General features: G+C 39.6%; 1 protein-coding gene across 1 annotated transcript in view; it reads right to left on the reverse strand.

Moving 5' to 3' along the window:
- Positions 1-13016, reverse strand: part of LOC133540574 (arf-GAP with coiled-coil, ANK repeat and PH domain-containing protein 2-like) — a 1007806-nt gene that overhangs the window by 857931 nt on the left and 136859 nt on the right. The window lies entirely within an intron of this gene.

The following is a 13016-nucleotide window of genomic DNA, read 5'->3' on the forward strand; positions in this document are numbered from 1 at the left end:
TCTGCAGTTCATGATTTCCTTTCCGGTGCGATTTTTGTTCAGCCCTTCTCAGTTTTTATAAGTTACCGCCAACGATGAAATAATCCAGTTTAATAGCTACAGCAGTAGCATGTAGCATATAGCAGTTAGCATTCCATAACCCACAATGCACTTCTGCCATGACCCTCCCCCGCCGAATTCTTATTGGTTGACGTGTTGATGTGTGTGTGACGATTGCTGACGTGTGTGTGACGATAGCTGACATTTTCTTCGTCTCTTCCGCGAATGAGATAAATAATGTTATTTGATATTTTGTAATCTGCAGTTCATTATTTCCTTTTCGGTGCCATTTTTGTTCAGCCCTTTTCAGTTTTTATAAGTTACCGCCAACGATGAAATGGTCCAGCTTAATAGCTACGGCAGTAGCATATAGCAGTTAGCATTCCATGCCCCACAATACACTTCTGCCACGACCCTTCCCCGCCAAATTCTTATTGGTTGACGTGTGTGTGACGATTGCTGACATTTTCTTCGTCTCTTCCGCAAATGAGATAAATAATGTTATTTGATATTGTGTAATCTGCAGTTCATGATTTCCTTTTCAGTGCCATTTTTGTTCAGCCCTTCTCAGTTTTTATAAGTTACCGCCAACGATGAAATGATCCATTTTAATAGCTACGGCAGTAGCATGTAGCATATAGCAGTTAGCATTCCATGACCACAATGCACTTCTGCCATGACCCTCCCCCTCCAAATTCTTATTGGTTGACGTGTGTGACGATTGCTGACATTTTCTTGGTCTCTTCCGCGAATGAGATAAATAATATTATTTGATATTGTGTAATCTGCAGTTCATGATTTCCTTTTCGGTGCGATTTTTGTCCAGCCCTTCTCAGTTTTTATAAGTTACCGCCAACGATGAAATAATCCAGTTTAATAGCTACAGCAGTAGCATGTAGCATATAGCAGTTAGCATTCCTTAACCCACAATGCACTTCTGCCATGATCCTCCCCTGCCGAATTCTTATTGGTCGACTTGTATGTGACGATTGCTGACGTGTGTGTGACGATTGCTGAATTTTCTTCGTCTCTTCCGCGAATGAGATAAATAATATTATTTGATATTGCGTAATCTGCAGTTCATGATTTCCTTTTCGGTGCCATTTTTGTTCAGCCCTTCTCAGTTTTTCTAAGTTACCGCCATCGATGAAACGATCCAGTTTAATAGCTACGGCAGTAGCATATAGCAGTTAGCATCCCATGACCCACAATACACTTCTGCCATGACCCTTCCCCGCCAAATTCTTATTGGTTGACGTGTTGACGTGTGTGTGACGATTGCTGACGTGTGTGTGACGATTGCTGATTTTTCTTCGTCTCTTCCGCGAATGAGATAAATAATATTATTTGATATTGTGTAATCTGCAGTTCATGATTTCCTTTTCGGTGCCATTTTTGTTCAGCCCTTCTCAGTTTTTCTAAGTTACCACCATCGATGAAATGATCCAGTTTAATAGCTACGGCAGTAGCATATAGCAGTTAGCATTCTATAACCCACAATGCACTTCTGCCATGACCCTTCCCCTCCGAACTCTTATTGGTTGACGTGTTTGTGACGATTGCTGACGTGTGTGACGATTGCTGACATTTTCTTTGTCTTTTCCGCGAATGAGATAAATAATATTATTTGATATTGTGTAATCTGCAGTTCATGATTTCCTTGTCGGTGCCATTTTTTTTCAGCCCTTCTCAGTTTTTATAAGTTACCACCATCGATGAAATGATCCTTTGCAATAGCTACGGCAGTAGCATATAGCAGTTAGCATTCCATGACCCACAATGCACTTCTGCAATTGATTGATTGACTGATTGATTGATTGATTGACTGAAACTTTTATTAGTAGATTGCACAGTTCAGTACATATTCCGTACAATTGACCACTAAATGGTAACACCCCAATAAGTTTTTCAACTTGTTTAAGTCGGGGTCCACGTTAATCAATTCATGGTAATTCTTATTGGTTGACGTGTGTGTGACCATTACTGACATTTTCTTCGTCTCTTCTGCGAATGAGATAAATAATATTATTTGATATTTTACGGTAATGTGTTAATAATTTCACACATAAGTCGCTCCGGAGTATATGTCGCACCCCCAGCCGAACTATGAAAAAAAACTGCGATCTATAGTCCAAGAAATAGGCTATATCATCTGAGAAATAGACATTGAAATAGTGTAGGTCTGACTTAGTAGGGTATGTACAGCGAGCAGTGAACATAGTCAGCTCAGAAAGCATAAGAACAAGTATATACATTTGATTATTTACATTTGATTATTTACAATCCAGGGAGGTGGGTTGTGGTAGGGGGGAAGGTGTTAGTCTAGCGTTGTAGTTGCCTGTTCTTTTAGTGCGGTTTTGAAGAAGAGTAGAGATGCACTTTCTTTTATACCTGTTGGGAGTGCATTCCATATTGATGTGGCATAAAAGGAGAATGAGTTCAAACCTTTGTTAGATTGGAATCTGGGTTTAAAGTGGTTTGTGGAGCTCCCCCCTGTTTTGTGGTTATATGGAAGTAGTTTGACATGTGCTTCGGTATCAGGGAGGTGTAGCGGATTTCATAGACTAGGCTCAGTTGACATGGTAAGAGAGTAAAAAGCAAGAAATATTTCAAAATGAGTAGGGACCAAATGAGGGGTCTTAATTAAATGTCAGTGTCAGTGCGGCTTGACTGCCCAGTCTGACCAATTTATATTATATAAATGTATACAGTTGAAACTCGAACAATTTGAATATCATGCAAAAGTTTATTCATGTCAGCATTTTAACTTCAAATGTGGAACTAATAGTTTATATAAATTCATTAAAAGTGAGATATGTCAAGCCTTTATTTGTTATCCTTTAGATCAGTGGTTCCCAACCACAGGTCCGGGGACTGGTATCGATCCGTGAATAATTTGCTTCCGAGCCGGAGAGAAACATTAAAGGACTGCCTTTTCTCCGACTTAACTTTAACCTGTCCCACTAAACCAGAGGTGTCAATCTTGTTTTCACTGAGAGCCACACCGCAGTCATGACTGCCATCAGATGGCTGCTTGTAACAGTAAATAATTAATGAATTTGCCTAGGAATTTAAATATTTCAAAAAAATTTTACGTCAAGAGTAAAAAAAAAATCTGTTGATTTTACCACTGTTTTTACAGAAAAAAACTGGCAGCTTAGTTGCCAGACTTTTACTGTAAAATATATGGTGTTTATTATTTTTTTTACTATTATTATTTTTACAACATATTACCAAAGACATGCACCAGGGGATAGGTTGATTGGTAACACTAAAATTGGCCCTAGTGTGTGAATGTGAGTGTGAATGTTGTCTGTCCATCTGTGTTGGCCCTGCGATGAGGTGGCGACTTGTCCAGGGTGTACGACGCCTTCCGCCCGATTGTAGCTGAGATAGGCGCCAGCGCCCCCCGCGACCCCAAAAGGGAATAAGCGGTAGAAAATGGATGGATGCATTACCGTATTTTTCGGACTATAAGTCGCAGTTTTTTTCATAGTTTGACTTATACTCAGGAGCGACTTATGTATGAAATTATTAACACATTACCGTAAAGTATCAAATAATATTATTTAGCTCACTCACGTAAGAGACTAGACGTATAAGATTTCATGGGATTTATCGATTAGGAGTGACAGATTGTTTGGTAAACGTATAGCATGTTCTATATGTTATAGTTATTTGAATGACTCTTACCATAATATGTGTTACGTTAACATACCAGGCACCTTCTCAGTTGGTTATTTATGCCTCATATAACGTACACTTATTCAGCCTGTTGTTCACTATTCTTTATTTATTTTAAATCGCCTTTCAAATGTATATTCTAGGTGTTGGGTTTTATCAAATAAATTTTCCCCTAAAATGCGACTTATACTCCAGTGCGACTTATATATGTTTTTTTCCTTCTTTATTAAGCATTTTCGGCAGGTGCGACTTATACTCCGAAAAATACGGTACTGTAAATACAAATACAGTACCACTGTTTAATTTTATTTTAACAACTCAGATGCCAGTTTTTACCAGAAAATCAATCAAATGTGGTACCATAAAATCATCAAAAAAACAAAAACTGACAGCTCAGTCGACAGAATTTTACTGTAAAAAAAAAATAAACATTGGTCGTTTTTTCTTTTTCAACTGACAGTAATATGCTGTAAAAAAAATTAAAATCCCTTAATTTTACGGTAAAATCTATTGGTATTTTTTTATAGTGTACAAATTTATGGATAACTTGCTTCGAAATCATAAGTTAAGCAATTATTTAAGAATTTGACCAAAAAAGTTGGGTATTATAATATTTGTTGCAATTTTGGACACTTTTCCCCCCTGTCAAACTACAAAAAAAAGAAAATATTAGGTTGACGCATATTATTTCCAGGCTTTTGCATACTGCTTGTGTAAAATGACGTGGAGGGCCAGATCTGTCTGCCCTGAGGTCAGTAGGTTGTGAGTTCAAACCCCGGCCGAGTCCTACCAAAGACTATAAAAATGGGACCCATGACCTCTCTGCTTGGCATCAAGGGTCAGAATTGGGAGTTAAATCACTAAAAATGATTCCCGGGCGCGGCACTGCGGCTGCTCACTGCTCCCCTCACCTCCCAATCAATGAACAAGGGGATGGCTCAATTGCAAAGGACACATTTCACCACACCTCATGTGTGTGTGACAATCATTGGTACTTTAAAGGCCTACTGAAACCCACTACTACCGACCACGCAGTCAGATAGTTTATATATCAATGATGAAATATTAACATTGCAACACATGCCAATACGGCCTTTTTAGTTTACTAAATTGCAATTTTAAATTTCGCGCGAAGTATCCTGTTGAAAACGTTGCGGTATGATGACGGGTGCGCGTGACGTCACGGATTGTAGCGGACATTTTGATCCAGCACCGATCCCAGCTATAAGTTGTCTGCTTTAATCGCATAATTACACAGTATTCTGGACATCTGTGTTGCTGAATTTTGCAATTTGTTCAATTAATAATGGAGACGTCAAAGAAGAAAGATGTAGGTGGGAAGCGGTGTATTGCGGCCGCCTTTAACCACACAAACACAGCTGGTGTTTCCTTGTTTACATTCCCGAAAGCTGATGGTGAAGCTTTACTATGGAACAGAGCGGTCAAGCCAACATGGTTCCCTACCACATGTCAACTGGCAGGTTACGGTGAGAAGATGGTGGTATTAAGTCGGCACTTACCGTAGTTATGAGCGGAGAGCTTGCGTCGTGCCTCGCCTCCTGCAGCTCCGGACTCTCTTGCCTCCTCCCAACGGCTGCCCCCGACCGTCGGATGCTTACACCGTGGAGGAGGGGGAAGAAAAGAATATCAGCCCGGCTGCCTTGCCTCGTCGAGAAACGTGGCTTCCATCGAAGACACTGGCGGTCACCACACCCATGGCCACACCCCTCCGACTTTCAGGTACGACCATATAATCTCACTAAAACACTAGTACCACAACAAGCAGATAAGGGATTTTCCAGAATTATCCTAGTAAATGTGTCTAATAACATCTGAATCGCTCCCACTGCCCTCGTCTATTTTTTTCTTTTCTAGTCCTTCACTCTCACGTTCCTCATCCACGAATCTTTCATCCTCGCTCAAATTAATGGGAAAATCGTCGCTTTCTTGGTCCAAATCGCTCTTGCTGCTGGTGGCCATGATTGTAAACAATGTTCAGATGTGAGGAGCTCCACAACCCGTGATGTCACGCGCACATCGTCTGTTACTTCCGGTACAGGCAAGGCTTTTTTTATTAGCGACCAAAAGTTGCGAACTTTATCGTCAATGTTCTTTACTAAATCCTTTCAGCAAAAATATGGCAATATCGCCAAATGATCAAGTATGACACATAGAATGCACCTGCTGTCCCCGTTTAAATAGGAAAATCTCATTTCAGTAGGCCTTTAACTGCATATTTTCTGAGGGGAGGCTCGCCGTGCCACATTTAAAAAAAAACTGTGCTTTAAACATTTGTAGACTACGTGAAGCAAACTGAACAACCTCCAAAAAAACATGCCGTCTCCTAAGAAGGAAACTGGACGTGTCCCTGCACCTTTATCTTTCTGTTGGAGTAGACAACCAAAGGATATCTAAAGCATGTGACACAATCGACTTTAGCACAGTTGCCTTTTTACTGCGCTTGGTTAAACATTGTCTGGCTTTAAATCTAAGTGTCTTTAAATTGTAGTGCATTCATTCCATTGTTTTTTAAACATGAAAAGTTATTTTTAATGTTTTTTATTTAATTTTGTCACTCCGCTGTGAGGGATGTCTTGTTTTTTTTTTGTCTTGTGAATTGCATGTTTTATTTTGAAAAGCAACTCCTCTTGTTTGAGATCACTGGCCCTTCCTCTTGTGTCACCAGTCTGATGTCATCCCTGACCCGTGATTGTTTCCACCTGTTTCCCCATTACCCTCATGTGTCATATAAGCCCATGCCTCCCCTTGATCTGTGCCAGATTGTCTCGAGCTTTTGTGTCCATGTCCATGCTTTGCCTCGTCCCACGCTTATTTTCTTGGATCCTGAATTCCCACGCTGTTATTTCGTGTTTGACTTTTTCTCCTCCTCAGAGAGAATTTTGTTATTTAGCTTTTGTTCAACCGAAGTGGTGAGTTATTTTTTTTTCCTACTAATCTTCCCTTCCTCAAATTTCTTGAGTGATTTTTTTTGTTTACCTAAATTAAATTAAGATTAAGAGTAGAAATTTATATAGTCTTCTTCTATAGTCACGTCTTCTTCAACTACCTCAGAAGACTGATCATGTACTGTAAATTCGCCTCTCAGAAATGTAATTTAAATATGAACTAAAGACGCATTATATTTCAATGTTACACCTTATCAATCAATCAATCAATGTTTATTTATATAGCCCTAAATCACAAGTGTCTCAAAGGGCTGCACAAACCACAACAACATCCTCGGTTCAGATCCCACATCAGGGCAAGGAAAAACTCAACCCAGTGGGATGACAATGAGAAACCTTGGAGAGGACCGCAGATATGGGTCGACCGGTGCAATGGACGTCGAGTGGTTCTAGCATAATATTGTGAAAATCCAGTCCATAGTGGATCTAACATAATAGTGAGAGTCCAGTCCATAGTGGATCCAACATAATAGTGAGAGTCCAGTCCATAGTGGATCCAACATAATAGTGAGAGTCCAGTCCATAGTGGATCTAACATAATAGTGAGAGTCCAGTCCATAGTGGATCTAACATAATAGTGAGAGTCCAGTCCATAGTGGATCTAACATAATAGTGAGAGTCCAGTCCATAGTGGATCTAACATAATAGTGAGAGTCCAGTCCATAGTGGGGCCAGCTGGGGACCATCCCGAGCGGAGACAGGTCAGCAGCGCAGAGATGTCCCGAAACCGATGCACAGGCGAGCGGTCTGCCCCGGGTCCCGTCTCTGGACAGATAGTACGCCGAACCTGTGCCGCGGTGCATTTTTGTACTTAATCACATTTTTAAATAAAAAGTGAAAATATCTAACTGAAATAATTGTCTAAATTAAGTCTATCTGTGTTGGTCCTGCGATAAGGTGGCGACTTGTCCAGGGTGTACACCGCCTTTTGCCCGAATGCAGCTGAGATAGGCTCCAGCATCCCCCCGTGACCCCAAAAGAGACAAGCGGTAGAAAATGGATGGATGGATGGTTATGTGCGTGAACAAATGAGTTTTTGTTTGTTTAAATCAGTGGTCCCTAAACTTATTGACTCGGGGGCCGCATTGGGTTAAAATAATTTGGCCGGGGGCCGGGCTATATGTATATATATATATATATATATATATATATATATATATATATATATATATATATATATATATATATATATATATATATATATATATATATATATATATATATATATATATATATATATATATATATATATATATATATATATATATATATAAGTATTTAGTCAGCCACCGATTGTGCAAGTTCTCCCACTTAAAATGATGACAGAGGTCTGTAATTTTCATCATAGGTACACTTCAACTGTGAGAGACAGAATGTGAAAAAAAAAATCTGGAATTCACATTGTAGGAATTTTAAAGAATTTATTTGTAAATTATGGTAGAAAATAAGTATTTGGTCAACCATTCAAAGCTCTCACTGATGGAAGGAGGTTTTGGCTCAAAATCTCACGATACATGGGCCCATTCATTCTTTCCTTAACAGGGATCAGTCGTCCTGTCCCCTTAGCAGAAAAACAGCCCCAAAGCATGATGTTTCCACCCCCATGCTTCACAGTAGGTATGGTGTTCTTGGGATGCAACTCAGTATTCTTCTTCCTCCAAACACGACGAGTTGAGTTTATAATAAAATGGATACATGGATGATACAGCAGAGGATTGGGAGAATGTCATGTGGTCAGATGAAACCAAAATAGAACTTTTTGGTATAAACTCAACTCGTCGTGTTTGGAGGAAGAAGAATACTGAGTTGCATCCCAAGAACACCATACCTACTGTGAAGCATGGGGGTGGAAACATCATGCTTTGGGGCTGTTTTTCTGCTAAGGGGACAGGACGATTGATCCGTGTTAAGGAAAGAATGAATGGGGCCATGTATCGTGAGATTTTGAGCCAAAACCTCCTTTAGCGAGAGCTTTGAATGATAGACCAAATACTTATTTTCCACAAATAAATTCTTTAAAATTCCTACAATGTGAATTCCTGGATTTTTTTTTCCACATTCTGTCTCTCACAGTTGAAGTGTACCTATGATGAAAATTACAGACCTCTGTCATCATTTTAAGTGGGAGAACTTGCACAATCGGTGGTTGACTAAATACTTTTTTGCTCCACTGTATATATATATATATATATATATATATATATATATATATATATATATATATATATATATACACACATACATACATACATACATATTCCTCGCGCACTAATTGAATTAATTGACTAAAAACAGGAAATCAAGTGCACACTCCATCGATGGAAAAATGCATTTTCCTGAGCGGCTAGGAGACAGAGTAACGAGCAGTAGAAAATGGATTAGAAAGGACAGATTTTAAAAAATAAACGAAAATAATTGTTGATATTTTTTTTAAACTTGGGATTTTGGACGCCGGCGGCCCGGATCCCCTGGTTTAAATGAACACAAGTTTAATGATGATCAGATGCACCAGCCAGATTTTTACATTTTCCTGTGCATGCAATCGGTGGCGATAAAAGTTTGGACAGCCTTCCAGCAATGTGCAAATAATTGAAAATGCAGTAATTAAGCAGGACACTAGATGGAGACATTAGTCCAGGTACATTTCAATTCCTTGAATAGAATGCTTCTTAATGCCTTCTAAGCCTCAGGATGATCAAGATAGAATATTCTCCAGTGATGATTCTGGACATGTATTTTACCTTTAAATACTATTATTACTGAAATCCTGATTTGTACTATTTCTGTTTACCAGGGTGTGTTTTTGACCTTTTTTTTGCAATATTTTTTATAATCTCTCCTTCTCTGGCTTTATCCGGCTTGTCTCTTTCCCCCCACTCCCGTTTGTAATCCATCCATCTATTAATTATGTCTGAAAAAGAAATGGCAACCCTCATAGGACTTAGTTTGATACACCTAAACACACTCCAAAGTGCCATTAATCCTTTTGGCATTTGGAAATGCGGCGCTCTTCCCACTCCGCACCTTTTTAAAGACGGCCGAGGACTCTCATTTGTACCCAAACACAACCGAGTGTTGAGTTTGTCATGCAAATATCGCTTTTGAAAGTCCTTTGCCTTGTGTGTAGTAGATAGACGTTTTTAAACTGAAGACAACACGATTCGTAACATGAAACAAATGCAGGAAAAGGACATTTTAAAAGCAGTGTTAGAAAAAGTCTGATTTTACTATAGCATCCATTTATCTTCTTCCACTGGGTCGCGGGGGCAGCAGCCTAAGTAGGGAAGTCCAGACTTTCCTCTCCCCAGCCACTTCGTCCAGCTCCTCCCAGGGGATCCCGAGGCGTTCCCAGGCAACGTGTTCTGGGTCTTCCCCGTGGCCTCCTAACAACCATAGTATTTTATTTTGAAATCCTTTTGTTTCACAACTTCTAATTGTGACATTTAGTTTCAAAGTTTAGTTTCAGTGTATTGAATATGCCAGCCAGTTCTTTATCATACATGTACTATACAACTAATATCCAGAGAACTATCTAGTGCTCAATTGCAATATTATCCATCCATCCATTTTCTACCGCTTGTCCCTCTTGGGATCGTGGGGGGTCGCTGGATATTATTTCACAAAATAAAAGAATTACATTGAGAAAAACATAAATAATTAAACATATCTCAAAAAGTTAATGCGAAAAAGTATACATTTTTTTAATCCCACCTCTTGTCCATATAGTGAAACTTTAACTACTAACACCATACTAGCCAACCCGCCCGGATTTTCCGGCAGACTCTCGAAATTCAGCGCCTCTCCCGAAAACCTCCCGTGACAATTTTTCTCCTGAAAAGCTCCGAAATTAAGGCAGAGCTGGAGGCCACGCCCCCTCCAGCTCCATGCGGACCTGAGTGAGGACAGCCTGTTTTCACGTCCGCTTTCCCACAATATAAACAGCGTGTCTGGCCAATGACGTTATAACTGTAGAATGATCGAGGGTGACTTCTTGGTTTCTCATGTGGGGTTTATTGTTAGGCAGTCTCATTAACGTCCTCCCAGCGCGGTAACAACACACAACAACAGCAGTCACGTTTTCGTCTCCCGTAAAGCAGTTCGTCTGCCATAAACAGCAATGTTGTGACACTCTTAAACAGGACAATACTGCCATCTACTGTGCATGCATATGTGACAATAACATCTACGGCTGTTAGAGAGTGCAGTGCACAACTGCGCACACAAGGAGACGAAGCAGAAGAACGAGGAATGAGTGTTATGTGTGTGTATATGTGTAAATAAATGAACACTGAAATTCAAGTATTTCTTATATATATATATATACATATATATCTAGCTAGAATTCACTGAAAGTCAAGTATTTCTTTCATCTGAAGTTCAACCACACTTTCTATTCTATTCTATTCTCTTTATTCTATTCTATTCATCACATTTAACTAGATTTGCATAACTTGAATGCAGCTAAGATAGGCTTCAGCACCCCCCTGTGACCTCGAAAGTGACAAGCGGTAGAAAAAGAACGGATGACCAAATTTGAAGGTGATGAAATCGCGAATGCTAATATTTAGCATGTTTATGGCAAAGCCAATGTAAGTTAGCATCAAGCTAGCGTATTTTGGAAAAGTGGAGTCTTGCTTGATACCAAAAAATATAGAGTCTGCAACCGGATGTGACGTCACAAGTAAAAAAAAAAGGTGTGGAAATATGGTACTGTTTGATTTTGTGTGTATTAGTAATAAGAGCGGAATTTGGTCGTGCCTTAAAGCCATGTTTTTCAACCACTGTTCCGCGGCACACTAGTGTACCGTGAGATATTGTCTGGTGTGCCGTGGGAGATTATGTAATTCCACCTAATTGGGTTGAAAATGTTTTTTTGTAAACCAGTAATTATAATCCGTAAATGTGCCGATGTTGAGTGTCTGTACTGTCTAGAGCTCGGCAAAGTAACCATGTAATACTCTTCCATACCAGCAGGTAGCTTTTAGCTTTGTAAATGTCTGGGATGACGACTGGGATGACGACAAAAGGTGTCTAATGATTAAACCAAAAAAGAGAAATTGGATAAAAGCTGTGCTAAAAAGGTGGGTTTTAAAGGCCGACTGAAACCCGCTACTACCGACCACGCAGTCTGATAGTTTATATAAAAATGATGAAATATTAACATTGCAACACTTTTTAGTTGACTAAATTACAATTTTAAATTTCCTACTGAGTTTCTTTTTGAAAACGTGTTTGTGACGTTATTGGTTGGAGGGGACATATTAGCCCAGCAGCACTTATGGCTAAAAGTCGTCCCTTTCATCGCATAATTACACAGAATTTTGGACATCTGTGTTGCTGAATCTTTTGCAATTTGTTCAATTAATAATGGAGACGTCAAAGAAGAATGCTGTTGGTGGAAAGTGGTGGATTGCAGCTGCCTTTAGCACCGAGACACAGCCGGTGTTTCTTTGTTTGTTGTGAAGCTTGAACACAGAGCAGTCAAGCGAACATGTTTCTCTACGTCAACCAGCAAGTTTTTTGAATGGGAAAATTGTGATATTAAGTTGGCTCTTACCGGAGACTTCAGTGGATTATGCGAATTCCTCCTGCAGCTCAAATAGGTAGCTGTGATTTTGGCTCCTCCATTGGCTTTTCTGAGAGACACTGCGTTCACCGCAGCCATCCGACTTTCAGGTATGTCTTTACAATCTCACTAAGACACTATTAACACAATAAGCAGATAAGGGGTCTTACAGAATTATCCTAGTAAATGTGTCTAATTACATCTGAAACGGTCCCACTGCCCACTAGGACTGTCGCTTTTTTTTTTTTTTTTAAACTTCACTTTAACTTTCCTCATCCAGGAATCTTCATCCTCGCTCAAATTAATGGGGAAATTGTCGCTTTCTCGGTCAGGATAGCTCTCGCTGCTGGAGGCTCACATTATAAACAATGTGATGATGTGAGGAGCCCTACAACCCGTGACGTCACGCACACATCGTCTGCTACTTCAGGTACAGGCAAGGCTTTTTTTATTAACGACAAAAAGTTGCTTTATCGTGGATGTTCTCTACTAAATCCTTTCAGCAAAAATATTGCAATATCGCCAAATGATCAAGTGTGACACATAGAATGGACCTGCTATCCCCGTTTAAATAAGAAAATCTCATTTCAGTAGGCCTTTAATAAGTTGGAGTCAGTCACATGTAGCAGGTTTAAAGGAATGAAAACTTCCAGACCAAAGTGACCTTGAAACCATGGCAACTTTCTTCCAGGGGCATAATCTCCACAGCTTCCAGTCTAGTGTTGCCATAGAAACAAAAGAGATGCTCCTTACAACTGGGA

This window comes from Nerophis ophidion, linkage group LG22, assembly GCF_033978795.1.
Source record: "Nerophis ophidion isolate RoL-2023_Sa linkage group LG22, RoL_Noph_v1.0, whole genome shotgun sequence".
NCBI lineage: Eukaryota > Metazoa > Chordata > Actinopteri > Syngnathiformes > Syngnathidae > Nerophis > Nerophis ophidion.